Source organism: Stenella coeruleoalba (assembly GCF_951394435.1).
Source record: "Stenella coeruleoalba genome assembly, chromosome: 6".
In the NCBI taxonomy this organism is placed as follows: Eukaryota; Metazoa; Chordata; class Mammalia; order Artiodactyla; family Delphinidae; genus Stenella; species Stenella coeruleoalba.
The window spans coordinates 56,035,229-56,056,980 of record NC_137151.1 but is presented as its reverse complement, the minus strand read 5'-3'; the positions used below and the strand labels follow the sequence as shown (position 1 = coordinate 56,056,980).

Here is a 21,752-nt window from a genome sequence, read left to right as displayed (position 1 = left end):
CACAACTACTGAGCCTGCGCTCTAGAGCCCATGAGCCACAAGTACTGGGTCTGCGTGCCACAACTACTGAAGCCCATGCGCCTAGAGCATGTGCACCGCAACAAGAGAAAGCCCACGTGCAGCAACGAAGACCCAACACAGCCAAAAATAAATAAATTTGTTAAAAAAAAAAAAAAAAAGACAGTATGTAGAGCAGATGGGAGATGGAACCCAAGCCATTGTAACTGCTGTGGCCCTGAAAAGCCAACCTGGGGGGGCTTCCCTGGTGGCACAGTGGTTGAGAGTCTGCCTGCCGATGCAGCAGACACAGGTTCATGCCCCAGTCCAGGAAGATCCCACATGCCGCGGAGCGGCTAGACCCGTGAGCCATGGCCTCTGAGCCTGAGCATCCGGTGCCCGTGCTCCACAATGGGAGAGGCCACAGCAGTGAGAGGCCTGCGTACCGCAAAAAAAAAAAAAAACAACCTGGGAAGAGCAGCTGGGTAAGGCAGGTGAAAACATTCCCTTATTTGTCTCAGTAACTAAAGGGAGGTTTGTAATTAAACTTGATAAGTTTTTCATGGGGATTGGGGAACAAGAAAATGACATGATAAAGAACAGACATCACAATATATTCATCTATTGACTAGTTATGTTGTACACCTGAAACTAATAGTGTTACATGCCAACTACATCTCGATTTAAAAAACAGCAAAAAAAAACTGACAGCCAGTCTGACATTATTAAAAGTCTGAAAATGTTTATCAGTTCTACTTCTTTGTTTACAAACTGTAAGATATTAAGCCAGTCACACAACATATATTAGATGTTTTTAATGGAAAAGCACTGTGCTAGGCACCATAGAGACCAAAAAACCCTGAAACGGGCACCAAAAAAAGTCAGCAAAGTTTTAAAAGAATGAATCAATGCATCCCTATTATTAATAATGACTGCTTTAACATCGTAATTAAGTCACGAATTTTTAAAAAATTATTCTTAAATTTCTTTGAACAAAATCCCAGTTCAGGGCTTCCCTGGTGGCGCAGTGGTTGAGAGTCCGCCTGCCGATGCAGGGGACATGGGTTCGTGCCCCGGTCTGGGAAGACCCCACATGCCGCGGAGCGGCTGGGCCCGTGAGCCATGGCCGCTGAGCCTGCGCGTCCGGAGCCTGTGCTCCGCAGCGGGAGAGGCCACAACAGTGAGAGGCCCGCGTACCGCAAAAAAAAAAAAAAAAAAAAAAAAAAATCCCAGTTCACTTTCAAAGACCTCAAAATTGTTCAGAAAGTAACGTATCTTGGGAAACTTGGTCTGTCAGAGCACGAATTCTCCCTGGGTCTCACTCACCTCGCTTCACCCCAGACTCTACTTGCTGGCAACAGAGAGACGCTGTCTTACTCGGGGGGCACCCAGAAAGTTCCTCTGTGACCACAGAAAGCTGGGAAGAGAACTGCAAAAAAGAAAACCGGTCAGCATACCCGTCCTCTGACGCAAGAAGCACAGAGCTTATAAAACTAGCTACAACCGGGCTTCCCTGGTGGCGCAGTGGTTGAGAGTCCGCCTACCGATGCGGCGGACGCGCGTTCGTGCCCTGCTCCAGGAGGATCCCCCGTGCCGCGGAGCGGCTGGGCCCGTGAGCCATGGCTGCTGAGCCTGCGCGTCCGAAGCCTGTGCTCCGCGATGGGAGGGGCTGCGGCGGTGAGAGGCCCGCGTGACGCAAAAAAACAAAAAAAAAACAAAAAAGCCACAGCTACAACCAGGACTCCAGACAAAGCAGTGATGGAGAGGAAACAGCTGTCAGCATCTACATACTCTTAACAGGGGAAAAAACAGGGTGATGGGCTGGCAAATCCAAGAAAACTCATTCCTTCTCCCGATACCCTCTGTCCAAGTGACCAGGGACACTGACTGAAAGCCCCTTGTCTTGAGCAAGGTACTGCAGTGTCCGGACTACCCTCTCTATCTCAGGTTTTCTCTTTAAGTGATGCTAATGGGTTTGCAGCCCAAAGCACAAATGTTTCAAAGGTTTGAGATATCGAGCCAAGAACCTCTCTAAAGCACTCAGGGCGCTCAAGTTCTCCAGAACATTTTCTTCCCGTATTTCCTACCTCACTCTTAACAGGTCCCAGCTCTCTATACGACTCATCATTTCCGAACACACTGTCCAATCTCACACCTTTACTCTCCCCAGTCCCTCATCCTGAAACCCCTCCCCCCACTCTGGAGATGAGTCATCCTCCAGGCACAGCTCAAGTATCACCTGCCTGCCCACCCCACCCCACCCCACCCACCCCCATGGAACCTCGCCAGTCCTTCCTCTGCAGTCAAAGCACCTTGAGAGTGGTAGAATGCAGGGTACCTACATTCTAGCATTTGCTTCCTGCTGCCTTGACCTCCCCTCCTCCCCGTTTCTCAAGGGCTGGTCTTCCCTGCCGTCCCCTACATCACCCTCCTGCTGTAATCAAAAGTAGAGGCAGATGTCAATGCATGTTTGTTCATTAAAGGATTCCAACAAGAGGTTCTCCATGACTGACTCGGAGTCCATTTCCTTGGGAAATATTCTTTTTTACTACTACTCTGGTACTGGAAGACGTTCTTTTTCAAGGGTGCTATCTATGCTCAAACACACCGACAACCGGGCTCTGGCTCAAGTCAATCCCCTTGCAGCAACGCTGCCGGGCTTCACTGCCAAAGAGGACGGATCATGTGTAGTCACGTTGGAGCCAACAAAACCACCTTGGCAAGGCACCGGAGTGTAATAGGTTTGTGCATGCAAAGTACGGGTGGAGGCTTTTTCTCCCTTGTAAGTCTGTTTGATGGGCTCTACAAGACATGCCCCCCTTACCCACTACGACTTCAAAGATAAAAACGGAGCACGGGAGCTTTTCTCTGGGAGGAAACCAGGGACCGAGGCAGGACACAGGTCCAGTCTCCCCCCCACTTCAGGACAGCTGAGGTCTCATTCAAGGAGAACGCAGAGGAGAAACCTACACAGTCCAGGTGGTCACCCTCTGTCAAATCTCACCTCATGTTCGGCGACAGCCCATAAACTCTGCCAAGCCTTCTGAGCGCTCCAGGTTTCTCCCTCCCGGGGTTGCTGACCTCACTGGTAGTTTTTAAGCATTCACTGCAGGACAGCACCACCTGGTGCACAGCAGCTCAAATATCTGAGGCATCCTCCTATTATTCACTCATAAAAGGGATCACCTGCCTCTTCACCGAGACTCGCAGCCAGGGAAGGAATCCATCTCGCAGCTGCCGCAAGGATTTCAGCGAACCTCCTTCCACATAACACACCTCAGCAGAAAAGGCAGTCGCCTCTTCTGTCCCAACCACAGCCAACAGACAAATCTAAAAGAATAGCCATCACAGCCCACGACATGCCTGCTGTCATGCAGACCCTCGGCCCAGAGCACGCACGGACCTGCGTGCACTTACAACTACATCTCTAACAGGTGATGCACACACGTGCTTTCTCTCTGGCCTCTTCACCTACAGCAACCCATTTGTTACTACCTCTGTAAGGGCGGGGTGGGTGGGGCAGTCCTTTCTGAGTTTAAGATGACAAAGACAGCTCTGTAAATTACAGAGTCACAGAAGTCCCAAGGGGAGATGACTTCCTGCAAAAAGGACTGTCCCTACAGTCTGTTTTTGTGGTGATGAGATCACAGAGTCTAGATTCTGTATTCAGTCCTACATGGGTTTTAAGGGCCATATTCAGTAATTACAGAAAGGAAAAACGGAGGTCAACGAGACCAGAGGAACTCTGAGTGGTGTTTGAGAAGTTACTTATAACTACAGTTAGATCACTCATCCACCAGACTCAGAAGAGAAACTAGGCCTCGAGTTTTCAATTGTCCTTTAAAATCAATGTTAGATGAGGAAAAAAATGGAACTTTTTACTTTTTTACATTTTCTCATTTCATCACTCCTCCACCCAAAGGGTTCCATTCAGTTTCAATGCACAGTCCAAAATGTGGGCCCAAGACAGTTTTGAAAAACAAGCATTATGCCACAAAATATTCTCATGTAAACTGCAAAAGAAGACAACATACACTTATTGGAGGAATTTTTATGGAACCTAAAACAGACGTTCAGAGACCAGGTGAATGATTGCCAATGATTGCCTTCAATTGCCAATCACTACCTTTTCATTGTCATGGATCTAATTTCCAATTAGTGCCTAAAAATAAAACCTGAAAAGGCTTTTGAGGAGAATCATTAGGGTTTACCTCCTGGTCATCACTGTTTCAAAGATGAACAGAGAGACGTTAAAGTTGTTTATCCAACAGAAATAAGCTTTTTTCTCTTAAGTGTCCTTCCAGAAACCTAGCAGCGGGCATCCTCGGACCACAATGACTAGGGGTTTGTGTTTATCGTCCAAAGTGTGTGTCCGGCGATTTCGTGTGACAGTCCAAGCCCTCCAGTGGTACAGGGTCTTGCTGCACTGAATGCTACTCCAGAGAGGGTGAGGCCCAGAGAGGGTGACCAGTGATGAAGCCCACAGCTTTCACTGGGTCACACCCCGCTCTGAGAGCTCATGCATCGCAGTGGAGAACAATCCCACAGAAATCCTGAAGCCAGTAAAAGGAAGCTCTTTGTTTTGTTTCATTTTGAATGCTGGTGCTTAATAGAAAGCAAACTTAAATAAAGGCAAAAAATAGGAAGGAGGAAAACTCTGGGGACTCCGCATCCGTCTGGGACTCGAGCAGCAACAGGCATTATATAAAAATACTTATTTCCATTTCAAATCTTGTGGCTTCCATTTTCCTTAATACAGGTGTAGTGCTAGTACCATTAAACCTATCAAGTACACGGAGGTGGTTTCAATCCTCACCACCCACCAGAATCTCCTGGGGAGCTTTAACAATTCTGATGCCCAGAAGAATGAAAACAGAATCTCTGGGGACCCAAATGTTACTTTTTAAAGCTGACCAGCTGATTCTAACGCATAGCCAGGACCTGGAACCACTGCCCCTGACCTATCCTCAGGGTGTTTTCTTCTGTTGCGGCAGGTAGGGAGCAGGACATATTTATGCCTAAAAGAAGGGAATGGGAGGAGAAACACAAATGGACGGGGAGAGGGCTGGAGGAAGCTGGAGTGAATAACACCTTGCAGGGGATGATTGCTGGAGTGGGTGTGAGGTAGGGCCTGGGGGGTGCACACTCCCCAGAGAGAGGACGGGGTGGGGACAGATCGGGTCATTCCCCAAGTAAGCCCTGGAAAGGCACTGTCATGGAGTTGGTGAGAGGAAGCGATTCACAGCTCATCGGTAAAGACCATCCCTATGTCAAGGGTTTGCTATGTGAGAAGTGATTATAATATGGTTTTCAGATGTGAAGACCTGGATTTACCACTATGATTTCTCCTGGTTCTTCCAGTAACAGTACTGACAGGTTTGCTTGTTTTTTTTTAACTGATAACCCATATTTTCTTGCTCACTGAATCTGACAGAGCACACCCTCATTACAGGGTAACTGCCTCGAGTTACAATGCCCAGAGAACAAAGCTTTCCTAGGCTCCTATGAGAGCTGAATCGAAACTTGATCTCAATTAGCATCATGATGTTCTCTCAGATGTGACAGTGCGTGGATAAGAGATGCTGGCTACCTGGGGGAAGGGTGAGGACTGCAGGGAACACCATCTCCAGCTGAGGAGAGCTAATTCTATTCTCACTTCCTTGTTCCTTAGTTCGTAGGGCTACCTGCTCTCTACCTGTCCTGTAACAGAGGGACAAAAATCAGGCTGTCCAGCTGGGATGCCTCCTTCCCAATTTCAGTCTCTCATGGAGGAATTAATCAGTTTTACATTATCCATCCATTACCAGTGTTGCCCAAAGTATATCCTGCAGGTCATCTGTACCAGAAGGACCTGGGCCATTCCTGGACGCCCCAGGCTGCATACGAAGGGAATCATAGTATCTGGAGTACAGCCCAAGAGTCTGCATTTTAATCAACCACACAGACACAATGGCCTGTGAACCCGTCATAAACCCTCAACAACTCCTCCTTTGAAATAGGTTTATCAGAGGTGCTGCTAAATCTGTCCATAACCTCTGCCACCTCCTAACTGGGCTTTCATTAACTCACCCTCCTCCGTGGTCTCCCAGGGTAACTGGTCTCTCCAAGGTACACTGCATGGCCATTTACTCAATACCACTGCTGGCTCAAAGCTCCCAACTCAAGTCACGCTTCTCTGAACGCACACCTGATGCAAAACTTCTCTACCAATTTCAATCGAGGGTTTCAGGTCTGCTAGTTCTCTCTCCCAACTAAACCTCAAGCTTCTTGAAGGCAGGGCCCACATCATCCCTCTGTATCTTCCACAGGGCCCAGTACCTCTTAGGTTCCAAGAGCAGTGGTTGACTAACAGACCAAGCTCTTGCCTCAGCCCTGGGTTTTCCTTCTTTCACCTTCTCATTCTCCCTGGGAAAACTTTCATTCTCTCCTTTCCATAACAAAATTGATTCAGGCAAAGGTGGGAGAAAAGATTTACATACTAGTGGGGAAAGAGTGGGGGCGGGGTGAAAGTCATAAGCCAGCAACCTCAACTCTCCAGCAAACACCTAGAAACCAAGAAGATCTATTTAGTCTCCGAAGCTGCCAAAATCAGTAACTAAATTCACACACAATTCAGAAGAGAACTTCCCAGCTTCTTCCCCTTTTTCTCCAACACCTCCTTCCCAGGCCCTCCCTGAGAGCTAGTTTACTCCTCTTCTAGATACAACTCTAACAGGAGGGAAATATTTGTTTTTCCCAGTCACCATAGATTAAGAAGATGGAGGGCGATTGCTAGATCAAGGCACAATGAAAATCCTGAGAAATTATGCCTGACAGGAGACAATGTATAAAATCCCAAACAGCAGATTACAGGCAGTTATAGTTTAAATAGCCTTTCAATCCCCAAAACTGTCCAAGAACACCTAAACAAAGCATTTCAAAATAGCACCATTAGTGGCTCTGAGAGATCACCCCAGGCACTAAGAGAAGGTTATTTTCTTTTCAGTGGATCTCCAGTGACTACATTCAGGAGAGAAGATGCCCACAGAGGCAACCTCAGTCCCTAAGAACCAAGTGTTCTCAAAAATACGAATGGGCACTGAGAATTCCCTGGTGGTCCAGTGGTTAGGACTCAGCGCTTTCACTGCCCTTTCACTGCCATGGCCAGGGTTTGATCCCTGGTCGGGGAGCTAAGATCCCACAAGCCGCAGGATAAGGCCAAAAAACAAAACAAAACAAAACAAAGGAATGGACACTGTATCCAACTGCAATGCACTGTCCCTATGTGGTCTCCAATACGAGTGACCATCAGAACAGACTTTCAAAGGCACACACCCCTAGGTGTTGCCATCCTGATTGGGAGCCTTCCTTCTGGCTACTCTTACACTTGCCACGTGCTCTAATCACTTCCCATCTACCTTTTCTTGTGGTACTTGTGAGTGAAGCTGCTCACCAGATCATAAACTTCCTTGAGCAGAGGGATTGCACCTTTTGCATGGACACCATGCCCCCCATCTCTGCATCTCACAGCTGATGCCTACTGACAGTCTGGAAGCCCTACAGCCAGATGATCTTAAGGAAGGAGGTATCTAAATGAGCTGTTTTAAAACAGCCCAAGCATTTCTATAGTCTTTAAAGGTATTGGTTTTCCTGCTTTCTGACAGAGTTTTTAAAAATACAGGTTTAAATGTTAGAATTCTGTGATCAATGGGGCAAGCCTCGATTTACTTTGCAGTCTAATCTGTACAGGACAGAGAGAGCCCAGGCGTAAATTCTGCAACAAACTGCATGTGCCTGTCTGAACCGCAAAGGTTAGGGTGAGTTTATCCTTGATCTAAAGGAAATCTAACCTCAAACGGCTTCAATCATTCATCTAACTCAGAACTGATTATTGGGTAACTTCATATTTATGTCTCAATACGTAATAGCATTCAAGTACCGATTTGCTTTAGGTTTAGTAAAGAGAGTAATGAATTTAACTGGTAGTTCTATAATCATAAGGTTACGATTTATACTTGGTTCAACGAATTTTTTTACCTAAATCGAGTTAAAAACTCAATCTATGTCCAGATTCACAAAAGTAACTCTCAGTTTTGTTTCAAGCTCACTGTTGAATATGCTACTTACACTCTGAGACCCGTCCATTTACAAACAAGCTACAACGACCCACCCAGTACCGAAAGCTTATCTCATCAGGTCTGGGCTGTCCAGGCCTTCTAGGCCTGGCCTGCTGTTTCCAGCTTCCACAGCCCATCCTTCCTTCCCCACAGCTGAAGCCTCTTGACCCTTGCCCGCACCCTCCCCTCCCTGGCGTGAGCCAGCGGGAATTTCTAGAATAAGAGATTTAAACAGCTCAAGCCAAGTTGTTCTTGCTGCTTAACCAGCCCTGACCTTATTGTGTCTAATGACTGGGCTTCTCTCTCCTGCATTCCACAGGCCTGGGTGACCCTCTCGCTCGGTTCTGATAACTGAGCCCGGGCCCCTCGCCGGATAACCTGTAAGTCCTTGGGCTCCGAGGCGCTGCCTGCCTCTTGAAAATCCTCCAGGGGACCGGAGGTGCACTCTGAACCCACTGGGCTGCAGCTGGTCAGGGGACACAGGTGCTCCGTCAGGCTACTCTGCCACCCTGCACCGCTCCCTGCCAGGCCACCAGCGCTGCAGACTCCCGTTCTTTCCTCCCGGCGCACAGGACTTCCAGCTGCAGGTGCCAGCACTGCTGTCCCCACCTCCGGGTGGAGGGTTCCTGGCCCAAAGTGGGCCTCACAAGGAAATGACTCATATCACAAAAAGCCGAGGGTCCTCTGGGCAGAACACAAATAAGTCACAGGATCTGAATCTTAACCTATCAGAAATTAAAACCTCAGCAATGAGACATCAACAAAGCAAAAGCAAATAGGATATATCTGTTCCCTGAGAATTCGACACCCCCATGCTGCCCGTGGGTACTGAAGCCACGGCCCCCTTGTTCACTAGTTCTAAGATGAAACCCGAGGAAAATCAGAGAAATGGCGGCAACTGTGTCTTCCCTGGGTGGAGGGGAATCAGAGGACTTCTTATAAACCACCTCAAAGCTAACATCTATGGCTACTGAATATGAAATACAGAATATGAAAATAACTAGATAATTCTCTGCAAGAAATCAAGTCGTCTTCTAAAATGCTATTAACAAAGCTAAATTTATATGTACATTTTTATCCACAGCCTTAAAAAAAATCAGACATTAAAAACTCTAGATGGCTAAACTGTCTTCCATTTCAAAATAACATAAAAACAGCAACCTTCATTTTCTGGTCAAAGCTTATTTTTGCAACACCTATCATTTTCTACAGAATTCTAGCATTTTCTGCTTCCTACCACTATTTTGTAGAAAGACTTTTCCCCCTTGGCATTATATCTTTGCTTTTTGATCTTGTTAACAATCCTGAAAATTCCAACCTTGCAATTTTTTCAGTCCTGGGAAGGAATAACACACAGTCATTTAAAAACCAAAAGCAATGTCAATGTTTCCTCAATGACACAGCTGCTGTGAGTGACCAGTGAATAAAAATTTGGGTTTCTTTGTTGTTGGGTTTTTGTTTTGTTTTGTTTTGTTTTTGGCAGGGGCTGAGGGGGTAGATGTGGATAATGACTTCTCTCCAAAATAATTATCAAAGTTATTGAACACATGGTCAAAACCAGTAAGGCATTAGTAAAGCAAGAAGTACTATGATAAAGTACTATAATAAAGCCCAGTGAATATACATGAACAAAAGAGGTTGCTCAAGGACTCCAGACAGGAGAGGACCCACTCTGTGTGCCAGGCATTACATGGTGCACAAATTCTGTATTACAAACCCTAAAAAAAAAAAAAAAATGAGGCATATGATCCAGCAATCCAACTTCTAGGTATTTATCCAAAAGAACTGAAATCAGGATCTCGAAGAGCTCTCTGCACTCTCATGTTCCCTGCGGCTTTATTCACAATAGCTAAGACTGGAAGCACCCTAAATGTCCATCAACAGATGAATGGACAAAGAAAATGTGGCACATCTGTACAACGGAATATTATTTAGCCTCAAAAAAAGAAAATCCTGTCATATGCTACAACACGGATGCAACTTGGGGACATTATGCTTGCTCGATGAAATAAACCAATCTCAGGAGCACAAACACTGCAAAGATTCCAATTCATATGAGGAATCTAAAGCAGTCAGACTCATAGAAGCAGAAGGTAGAATGGTGGTTGCTAGAGGCTGGAGTGGGGAGTGGGGGGTAAATGGGGTGTTGCTGTTCCATGAATATAGAGTGTCAGTGATGTAAGATGAAAAATTTATACCGATCTGCTATACAACACTGTACTTATAGTTAACAATACTGGATCATACATTGCAAATTTAAGTTTTAAGTGTTTTGTTTTGTTTTTTTTAAACCACAACTTTTTGAAAATGAGGAAACAGGCTCAGGAATTCAGATTATGCTGGTTTCAAAGCTCCCATCCCTTCTACTGCTTCATATGGCCTGCTTGCAAGAGAAGCATAAACAACATAGATTAGCATATAATTATGGGCTAAACTGCATAACAGAAAAGGAGAGGGGACAGGGAACCAAAGAAGGCTGAAGTAGTTGAGGAAAGCCTCAAAGTAGAGGGCAACTTAGGCCGACCCCTGAAGGTCAAGCTGAGCCCATGAAGATTGCAACAAGCCTGGCATCTGGGTGCAAACACTGGGCTGGTCCAAGCTTAGAAGGCATGCTAGGAAATCGCTTTCAAAGGCTGCAAAGGTAGCATTATGTAGAATAAACTCCATGCTTCCAGCTCCTGAACTAAACCCAGAGGGCTAAAAATCAAAGCAAAACCAAAGGAAGTGGTCAGAGTACCCTAAGCCATTTATAATCTAGCCCTCCAAATTTGAGTGTTTTTTGAATCCTGGAAAAGGTCTTGCTATTGACAAGTAAGTACAATATAAAAAGTTATAAGGCACAGCCCTCTATCAGGGTCAGTCTGAGTTAAAATGATCAGACTTCAATGATCAAAGTACGAACACCTCAAAAGGCTGTCTGAGCAACCAAATAATGTACATCCAGGGCTTTCAAATCATCTCAGTTCCCCCACCAGGGATTGAGCCCAAGGTCAGGGCAGTGAAAGCACCAAATCCTAGCCACTAGACCACCAGGGAACTCTCTCCAACCTATTTTTAAGTAGCAGAGCATTTTTCTTGTACAATTTTGAAATGATGAAAAAGATATTGATCTCTCTAGGAAAAATTTTTAGCTGTCTTTAGTTCTCTTATTTTTTTTTAAGATTTTTTTGATGTGGACCATTTTTTTTTTTAAGTCTTTATTGAGTTTGTTACAATGTTGTTTCTGTTTTATGTTTTATGTTTTTTGGCCCTGAGGCATGTGGGATTCTTGGCTCCCCAACCAGGGATCGAACCTGCATCCCCTCCATTGGAAGGCGAAGTCTTAACCACTGGACTGCCAGGGAAGTCCCTAATTTTTTAAATAGGACTTTCCAAGTCCCCTCTCCAGCCCTTAAACTTTGACTTATAGCCTATATCTCACACTCTAGCCCTTAATTATATGCCACTCTATATTGTTTATCCTTTTCTAATATGTGGACAATATGGTAAAGTAGAAAAGACAGGAAATTTGAAGTCACAGTAATCTGCATTCTTGTGCTAGCTTGCCAATATTTTTCATATATTGTTTTTAACTTTAGAGCAATCTTCTTCAGGTGTGTGTGGGGGGACATTAACTTTGAAAAAGATTCATCTTAAGTTCAGCAAGTCCTTCAGTTTTAATTTCAGTTATATTCTGTTCAATTTAAATAAAACTTACTATTTTATTTTAATGTCTGAAGTAAATTTCTGAATGGTAAAATTACTTTTCTGTACTTTTAAAGAAATTTGTACCAGAATGTAGATTGCTTTTGTCAATAGGAAAATAACTTTTAAAAAGAAAAGCCTTAATTAGTTTCAGTTGAATGCAAGAAGGGCCCAAACCCTGCCCTCTGGCTTAAAACATGGATTCAAAAACCACTGGCAACTACCAAAGTAGTTGCAAAAGGTCAAATATTAGATGAATATGATGATTATGCATCGTTCGTTTGTAAATAATCTGTTTTAAGTTAACCATTCGCCCTACATTGTCAATTACGGTATTATGTGTAAGATGGTCAGCTCTTTTAGTTTGGGGTCCTGGGCTAATGAGGTAAGGACTTGAGTCTCTTTTCTTAGCTTCATGTAACTCCAGACTACAGACATTTCACAAAGGCACAACAGATGTTCTAAAACCATACCTGTACTAGCAAACAACTTCAAACCCCCTGGTAATAATCCATAGTTCAGAAGCTGTTTATATGAGTGGTAACAAATTATTACACTTTAACTTAATAAGCCCTGTGTTTCCCACAGTTGGTAGAGAGAGAAAAGTAGAAGCACTATGGTGTCTAGAAAAAGACTATTGGACAGTATTTCGGGCAGGGGGGCGACCCTGGCTACACCACACAACAGATATGTACATCCGAGAGGGTTATGTCTACACCACTCAACAGGTGTGTATGTCCAAAGGGTTCTGGCTATACCATACAACAGATGGATGACCTTGAACCAGTCTTAAATTTGCTCGCCCTGACCAGCTTCGTATGCAAAGTCAGCAAATTGAATTAGACGTGTTCAAGCCCTTCCGATACTAAAACTCAATCAAGTCCACAAACTCTTGATTAATTAACTCCGAATTTAACAAAATAAGGCATGTAAAATCCTTAACACAGTGGCGAGCACGCCGTACGCATGTCACAAACGCTGGCGGCTGTTAATAAAATAAGGCGGTTCAGGTTTGTATGTGTTGTACACAGCGTATACTTGAGTATCTTTGGTGGGATTTTCTAAAGGAAAACAATCACACACTTTAAAGTCCTATTTTAATCAGCATCGTTAAATCAAAGGAGCCCCAATGAAACAATAAATTATGAAGCTCCGCAGGAGAGGATATGAGCCTCTCAAAATCAACCGCTTTGTTTTGTTTTGAATTAGACTTTCAGTGAACTCTTGGCAGCACGCAGGTGGAAATCATGAGCGCTGTCGAGACTCACTGGCTCAGCACACATTAACCGAAAACGTGGCAGCTGGGGAAGCAAAGATCCGCGAGACCCTGCCTCTGGGTCCAAACAATGGCAAGCGATGAGTGTCCTAGGGGTACAAACTGCTGAAGGGTCTGGATAAGTACAAGGCTTCCGGAAAAAAAGGTCTCACACTAGTGTGCCACAGATATTCTGTCTGGCCCACACGCTTTGTTGTAGTTTCTACTTGAGTTAGGTCTCAAACACTCAGAAATCCAGAGGTCATCTCTAAATAATGGTCTAGCTTCTCTTGGAAGTTTGGGAGTGCCAGCAGTATTGAGCCCGCATTCCTACTCTGCGACACCCCACGGCAGGCAGCCGTGCAGCCACTCGACCTCCACTACTCCCTTAATTAACCCCACCACTGGAGCTGAGGCTCAGCCTTCCCCCTCGGTTCACTCCCTCGCTAGCTCAGGATCCCGTCTGCCTTTGCTCCCTCCACCTGCGTATAATCAAGGAGAGCTCAAGAGCTCTGGAGCAGAGACAACTGAGCTGGCACCTCCACTCTGCCACATACCAGCCATGTCATTATCTTAGGCAAGTAATTCATCTCTTAGCTTCCCATCTGCAAACCTGGGTATTAATAGTATTTACCTCATAAGGCTGGTGTGAGGGGAAATGTGTCGTTGCCTGCAAAGCGCCTCATACACAGCAACTGCTCTATAAATATTAGATGTTACTACTCTCTGGCCCCTGAAGGCATGTCAGTTTCAAACTTCTGTCCTAGAGCTGTAATAGTCTAAGGTTACCTAGTAAATTATTTTATGATCAAAAAGAAAATGGCATATGGTGAAAGCTGTTCAGATACAGCTTAAGCATCATGAGACCCGCTACTCACAAAGGACAAATATTATGATTTCACGCACATGAGATACTTAGAAGAGGCAAAGGCACAGAGACAGAAAGTAGAATAGATGTTGGAGGGGCAGGAGGGAGTGGAGGATGGGAAGTTAGTGTCTAATGGGTATAGTTTCTCTTGGGGAAGATGAAAAAGTACCGGGGATGGATGGGTGATGACTGTGCAACAGTTGGAATGTACTTAACGCCACTGAACTATACACTTAAAAATGGTTAAAATGTAACTTTTGTTATGTATACTTTAAGACAATTTTTAAACAATGAATGACAGAGCCGACATAATCTCGTCTGCTGCTGTTTGCTACAATCAAGTTGTTAATGATCCCAAAGACCCCCAATACACTACAAGTTCATGTTCTCAAAAGCCAACTACTGCATTTCCCATAATGGTTTAGGAAGAACTGTATTAACTATTTTAACAGCTGTGCAGCACAACTGTGGGCTTTCTTCTCAATCTGGAGGCCTCATGGGGATGACTCTGTAGCAGATACAGTTATGAGGCCAGTGGGATAGCCTTTTAATACCTGTCTACAGCAGTCGGGCTGTTCTTCCTTCATTATAAAATGCTCCGCACAGACACCTCATTCTCTCTTTTCTCTCAAAAATATACAAAATGGGCAGCTTCCTGCCAAGTACTATGTAACTGGCTGCCTTTGAACTGTGGGATGCCGGGTAACAGTGACAAGACGTTTTAATCTCCATGCCTGTTCTACAGTAGCATTCAAAACGTGCACACACAAGAGTCTTGCCAGGCTGTAAATCAACAAGCACAAGAGAAGGTCCCAAACTATTTCAGTCAGGGTCCTATTTTTTAATTTCTATATGTGGCTGCTTTCTGTGGCATCGGTCCTTCATTTTTTAAAAAAAGTACATAAAATATAAGCAAATTTAAAACTCTGAAAACTGCATTTAACCTGAGAAACACACACACACACACACACACACACACACACATTATATCCAGTATACATCTGCAGTCTTCCAACTCAGAACCACTGCAAACATTCATTTCCTAACCTTTACAGGGCCACCCCCCCCCACGAGTTTACAACCTTGGGTCAGACAAACTGCACTTAGCTCCTTCTAAGAAGAAATTGCACTGCACTTCGAAATTTCTTACTAAACTGACGCCTTTTTGGCAGCAATGTTGTTTGGCAGGAAAGATCCCTCTAAATATTACTGAATAATCAAAGTGATAGAATATATTTTATCTTTTAAATATTACATTTTGAGTACCAACCCAAACTTGGGATGGGAGAACTACCTGGTACCATGATTTCCACTGCTGCCTGAGAGTTAAGAGACCAACTACCCAGGTGACTGTATGTCCTATATATAAACCCTCAAACTCTGATGATCATTGTCCCCTGCTAAGACCAAAAAAAGTATTCCAGAAAGACAAAAAGGGAAAAGATCATAGGCAAAGTGCACACTTTATATCTCTTTAAAGCCAACGTGTGCATCAAATGACAAGTATTTTTATACTCCAGGGATCAAAGGCGGAGAAGATAAATGTTTTAAAAACTCACTAAAAAACAGCCTCAAACAAAACTGTCTCCATGTAAGAAATGGCTTCAATTTACTAGCCAGCATAGCAGGAAACTGCGAGCAGAGGAGTTGGTATTTTTGTGAGTAGAAAATGTGGCCTTCTCTGTCCAAGCTGCATATACGCCAAATAACAAATCTTTATTAAACAGGGCTGGGAGAGTTGTTGAATTAGGAGACAAAAAGAGAGTTATGACCCCAGATCTGCTGCTGTTATGGGCTGAATTGTGTCCCCTCCAAAATTCTTGTTGAAGACAACTCTCAGTTAAGTGAATGTGACTGCATTTGAAGACAGGGTCTTTATACAGAAATAATCAAGTTAAAAGAGAACCTAAGGGGGGCCCTAATCCAATATGACTAGTGTCCTTATAAAAAGGGGAAATTTGGAAACAGAGACAGACGATGTCTAGAGAGAGAAGATGATGTGAAGACGTTACAAGCCAAGGAGGGGAGCCTAATACACATCCTTCCCTCTCAGGTTTCAGAAGGAACCAACCCTGCCAACACCTTGATCTTTTTTGTTTTTTAAAACATCTTTATTGGAGTATAATTGCTTTACGATGGTGTGTTAGTTTCTGCTTTATAACAAAGTGAATCAGCTATACATATACATATACCCCCATATCTCCTCCCTCTTGCGTCTCCCTCTCACCCTCCCTATCCCGCACCTCTAGGGGGTCACATGCACTGAGCCAACATCTTGATCTTGGACTTCCAACCTCCAGAACTCTGAGACAATAAATTTCTGTTGTTTAAGCCACCTAGTTTGTGGGACTTTGTTACGGCAGCCTTAGCTGACTAATACAACTATTTACCAACACATACGGTCTCAGATTCAACACAACCCAGTCCTCAGGGACCTTTCCTTGATCAAGTGAACATAAGACAACACCCATGCAAATATCTTGTAAATCTACAAACGGCTATGTAGCAGTCAGCACTATAAGGCACAGTGGGTTACAGAAGAAATCTAAAACTCTTCCTACCCTCTCCTAATTGGCACAGGAATGTACAATGCGTTGCAAATTGACCACACCACTATAAATCAGGGCCAAGAATGTATTTTTTAAAAAGCAAATTCTATACTTATCAGCTCACCACCAAAAAAGCAGAGTCAGTTTTAAGACAGGATTTTTTCCCAGGACAAATGGCAAATACAGCGTAAATACTCTCATATTCTGTGAAGTCTGGATACATAAAGATGTGTTATCCTCTGTGTCTCACCCCTTGGGACACAATTTTACTGCAGGAATATGATGTAACTGCCCTGCTTTTGTCCACCAAACAGAACATAATATGCCTTCAATATGTCAGCCTGTTTTACCTCCCTAAATACATAATTGATTTTCAACATTTTATGCTCCAGTTACTGCCCCAAAGCAGATTGGGACAAGTTCACATTTCAAATGCTCCTTCTTTTCAAGTACAAAAGGAGTGATCAGAACAGTGAACGAACTCTCTTCAAGTTTTCTTGGAGGAGTCATTTGCTTGCCACTTCTCCAGTTTCTCTGTCACTCACATGTACATCCTCATGCATCAAAAAGGATCCAGAACTTACACAACTTGACTAAAAAACAGCCACATATTATACTATGAGAAACAACCAACAAGAAGGAATTGTCTTTATTTAGAACACTGAACGAGTAGCTAGTTACGTTCCCAACAGAAACAGAATTAGGACCAATGTCAAAAAAAAATTAAAAGCTTAAACTTCCCTTAAAAAAAAAAAAAAGTAGAGCTATATATTTAGGTCATTTTATTTTTAACCACAGCCTTCTAAATGACCTGAATATCCCAACATCCACTCTAAATGACAAGTTTTGTAATTCCTATGAATAATTTAGTTGGGCAAATTTGTTTTACTTGTTGAATAAAAATGTTACTTTAGAAAATGACAAGCCAGTTTTGCCCACAATAATTTTCAGTCTGAACATCTTCCATTCCTCGTAGGAAAAAATAGCATGGGAGGGGAGAGAGCAACTTTTAACACTGGGTCTCTGGAACAGCAGGGACTTCAACAGCCATATGGAAAGGGGCAGTTTTTGTTTACCTTAAGTTTTCGAGCTATTCACCATCTCCAAAAAAGAAAAAAAAAAAAAGCCGAGAAGTACCAAGGTATTTTAAAGTTCCAAAGGCACGTGTTTGAATTCAGCTTCTGAAAGACATTACTATTAGCACAAGCAGTTACAGTGACTTTCTTAGAACATGGAGTGAATAATATAAGGCAGAATGTTTCACTTTGACATCTACTAAAATGGAAACAGCAGCGGCACTGGCCTCAGCAACAATATGGTCTGGGGGTTTTTGTTTTGTTTTTAAATCCAATTTCACTTTCACAAAAGCCAGTATCTCAAGTAGAAAAAAACTTATCCAGAATGTTGCTGGCCTTGGGAAACAGACCAACGTTCATTCCTGGGGGGTGGGGCTCAGGGAAGCGGGGTGTGTGCCTCGTTCCTGGCTCCTTTTAGGTGGAGAGCAGGCTTCTTTCTAGCTTACCATCCTGGCCCTACACTCATCTCTTCTTAGAAAGCCAATGAAATACCTCATCCTTGAAGTCTGGGAACAGAAACTGGGGATGGTGACACAGCCCCTCCCATCTTCTTCTTCCTGGATGCCAAGCTACTCTCTGGAGGCACACATCTGAGTCTTCTTAAACATCCTGGCTCTATGGGGACAGGCCTCCGCGTGGGGAAACCCTGATGGTCCAGCACCACATGAGCAGCCAGACAAGCCTGACTACTGTGGGGCTCAGGCTAGGAAGCCTACTGTTGACATACATTTAAGACACATTCTCCAATATTACTTCCATCAGTTAAAAAAGAAAAAAAAAAGGTACAATTTGAATTCCTGATGTTGTCTTTCTCCTGTCTCTATGAGAGCTCGTTCAGAACTCAGATTGACAGGATAAAAGTGGGGTGTCATTTAGCGCCCCTCCCTCAAATCCCAACAATATAAAGAATGAGTTTTCCTGTTTAAGGGATAGACTTTGAGATCTTACTCTCTTTAAAAAGTGTATTTTACTTCTAGTGACCTGTGAGACAATAGAACAACTCTAAAACCCAAAACACTGACTTTTTTCCATTTCATTCAAAACTGACAACGAATCACTGTTACTATTATGACCATTTCTCACTGTATTCCAGCTCAGCCAGTGATTAGAGGTAGCTGAGTGAACTTATCCATATTACTCACACTCATTTATAAAACGGGAATAGTGATATCCCTACCTCGTGGGTATAATTTATAGAGTGAACGAAATAATGAGGATTGAAGGAACTTGTACATAAAGCACCTGGAATGTACACGGTAGGTAGTGTTAAATAAATGTCATCTCCCAGGCTCATCTCTTCAAAACAGACACACTCACTGAGAATCAGAAGGGGCTTTAGGAGATTATTCCAATAAACCTTTCTTTTACTTTTAGAGGAGGAAATTGCGACCCAAAGGTCACTCAGAGAAAAAAATCTAAAGCTTTTCATTCATTTCTCTAAACACTTATTTCTGAATGTTATGCCCTTCCCACACTCTTGAAATAGGATTTGGTGGATTACAATCTGCACACCAGAGCCATGTGTTAGTACTGGATCTTCCCTTACTGTACAAAGGATGGAGAAGAAGACTCACAGGGTTTATGGGCATACCTGCCCTCAGGCCAGGCCCACCACCTGACGCTCCCACGCCTTTTCAATGAAAGAGCAGGGAAGGGCACGCACGGCTGCATTCCCCTAATGAGTCATGTTTCTGGAATCAGCCTAACTCTTCCTTGATTCCCTCTTTGAGTGAGGTCACTTTTCTCAATGGCTCCCAGCAACCCCAAATCCTTATTTTATCAGTTTCTGAATCTATTTCTAAGTATTTGCCTATTATCACAGTTTCTCACATTCTCCATCTAAGCCACAAACACATCAACCAATAATTTATGAGAGTGACTAAGCCTTTTTTTATATAAAATTAAGGACAGGAATATTTACCGTGTTTTCTGAATGATATTATAACTACCATTTAAGAAAACTTCTCCAGAGCTGAATGCTGCCAAAGACTAGGTCCCTCTATCTACCCCATCTTTCAAGGAAGTTCCTAAGCGAATGGAACGTACCCACCAAGGGCCCATATTTGCTTTTTCCTCTGGTTCTTTAACATCTGGCCCACCTATTTCCAGAAGAGGCCTCTTTCTCTCTCTTGTTGTGAAATGCTTCTGCTGAAAATACTCGAATAGCACTCAAGAATTTTACTTGTGAGTAATCAATAAATTGCATCACTGTTGAAAAGCTACCAAATTCCACTTTCCATTCAGTACTAAGTACAGTTTTGCACATTCTCAAATGAAAATGAAGCTTTGGGCAACCCAGGTACTTCTCCAGTCTGCTTTTAGTTCTTCAAAAAACAGTCATTTTGAATTCTAAATCTGTCTAAAATTCCCAGTTTATCACAGTAGTTAAACCCAGTCCCAGAGATCAACAGAAAATCACAGATGACCAGTCTACCCCAACCATCAACCTATTAAATTCATATTCATCACCACCTGTTGGTCTGACGTGCCAGGCTGATGAGCTCTGCCTTGGAGGGATACTACAGCACCCTCCTCCAGGTAAGCAAACAACAGTTTGTTAACTTGATACTCTCCCTTCACGCGATCTTTTAAGTGCAGAAACAGGTAAAGTATTTGACAATCTTAGAAAGTGTTAATTTGTGAGGAAACTAAGACTACTTTACCTGAAATATTCCACAATAACGACAAAAAGGGCCCTACTCTATGCTCTGCTCCTGCCCTTCCAAAGACTAAAGCAGCCTCCACACAGGTCTCTCCTGGGGGCTTCGTGGTGCTCAGCCACCTCCTCACTACCTCTCTATCCACCCATCCCTCCCACCAAGGTCAAATCCAATGATTTCATCTTACTGAAATGGAGCAGGACCCTGTGGGGCCCTCCCTGGTACAAACGCTTTCCATGTTCCCAGTTTCTTGTTGGCAGGAAATAGGCTTCATTCGGCCTCCTTGACCTTCCCTGAGTTCCAAGGGGCAGATTTAAACAGCTGCTAATCAGGGAAGGGAGGGGAGATGCAGAAACAAAGGAGGAGGGGTCAAGAAACAACAGTGCAACCCTCACCCCAAATTTTGCCTATAAAAACTTTTCCTCAAAAACCATCTAGGAGGGCTTTCCTGGTGGCGCAGTGGTTGAGAGTCCGCCTGCCGATGCAGGGGACACAAGTTCATGCCCCGGTCCAGGAAGATCCCACATGCCGCGGAGCGGCTGGGCTCGTGAGCCATGGCCGCTGAGCCTGCGCGTCCGGACCCTGTGCTCCGCAGCCGGAGAGGCCACAACAGTGAGAGGCCCGCGTACCACAAAAAAAAAAAAAAAACCATCTAGGAGTTCGGGGTTTTGGAGTGTGAGCCACCTGTGCTCCTTGCTCAGCCCTGCAGTAAACCTTTCTCTGCTCCAAACTCTGATGTTTTGGTTTGTTTGGCCTCACTGTGCCTGGGGCACAGGAACTTGCGTTCAGTAACGTTATTTCCACTTTCTCACTTCTAAATGATTAACTTGCCTTCCTTACCACTCCATTCAAGTCTCTCTCCTTCAAAGAGCTGAAACACCCTTCACATTTAAAAGCAATTTTGCAAACCTTGTGTATGAACTACATTTTTTCCTCTCGTCCAGCGTACCCAGCATAATCCATTATGGGGAAGTGATGTGACCAATCTAATGGGGGTACTTTAATCCTTAGGAGTTTGGTCTGTGATCACCTCACCAACATTTTCTAGCAGATGGCCAAGGAGAGCTTTCTGGTTTACCCCCCAAAACATCCTACACGCAATCTGCCTGACAGTGTACCTCTCTGTCACTATCTCATCCACCTACCACTCCAAAAATCTAGCAAGCCCTCTTTCAAAAACTGCTATGTGCTTTCTCTTCTAGATGACTTTCGGTCTTTCTAAACCAGACCAAAAGTAGAGGGTGCAAGGTGATCTCTTGGATATAGAAAAAAGGTATTAGAATGCCTAATCATGTTTACTTGTCTCATTCTTTTATTTCTATTTTTGTGGATTTAATAATATTATAATTCATAAATATACAAATGTTGCAGGTACGAGCAGAAAGTATTTTACTGATAGAATTGCTATGTCAAAAATGTTTAGGCTGGGCTTCCCTGGTGGCGCAGTGCTTAAGAATCCGCCTGCCAATGCAGGGGACACAGGTTCGAGCCCTGGTCCAGGAAGATCCCACATGCCGAAGAGCAACTAAGTCCGTGCGCCACAACTACTGTGCCTGTGCTCTAGAGC

General features: G+C 43.9%; 1 protein-coding gene across 2 annotated transcripts in view; it reads right to left on the bottom strand.

Annotated features, from left to right (window-relative positions):
- TANC1 (tetratricopeptide repeat, ankyrin repeat and coiled-coil containing 1) overlaps positions 1-21,752 on the bottom strand; it is a 230,501-nt gene that overhangs the window by 174,881 nt on the left and 33,868 nt on the right. Inside the window, exons 1-2 of one of the 2 annotated variants that reach the window (XM_079924583.1) lie at positions 1,542-2,077; positions 1,324-1,426 (exon numbers count right to left, since the gene is read on the bottom strand). The gene's annotated coding sequence lies outside the window, so the exon portion shown is untranslated. Of the gene's footprint in view, positions 1-1,323; positions 1,427-1,541; positions 2,078-21,752 lie in introns of those variants that run through there. The other variant, XM_079924582.1, reaches the window with a different exon arrangement.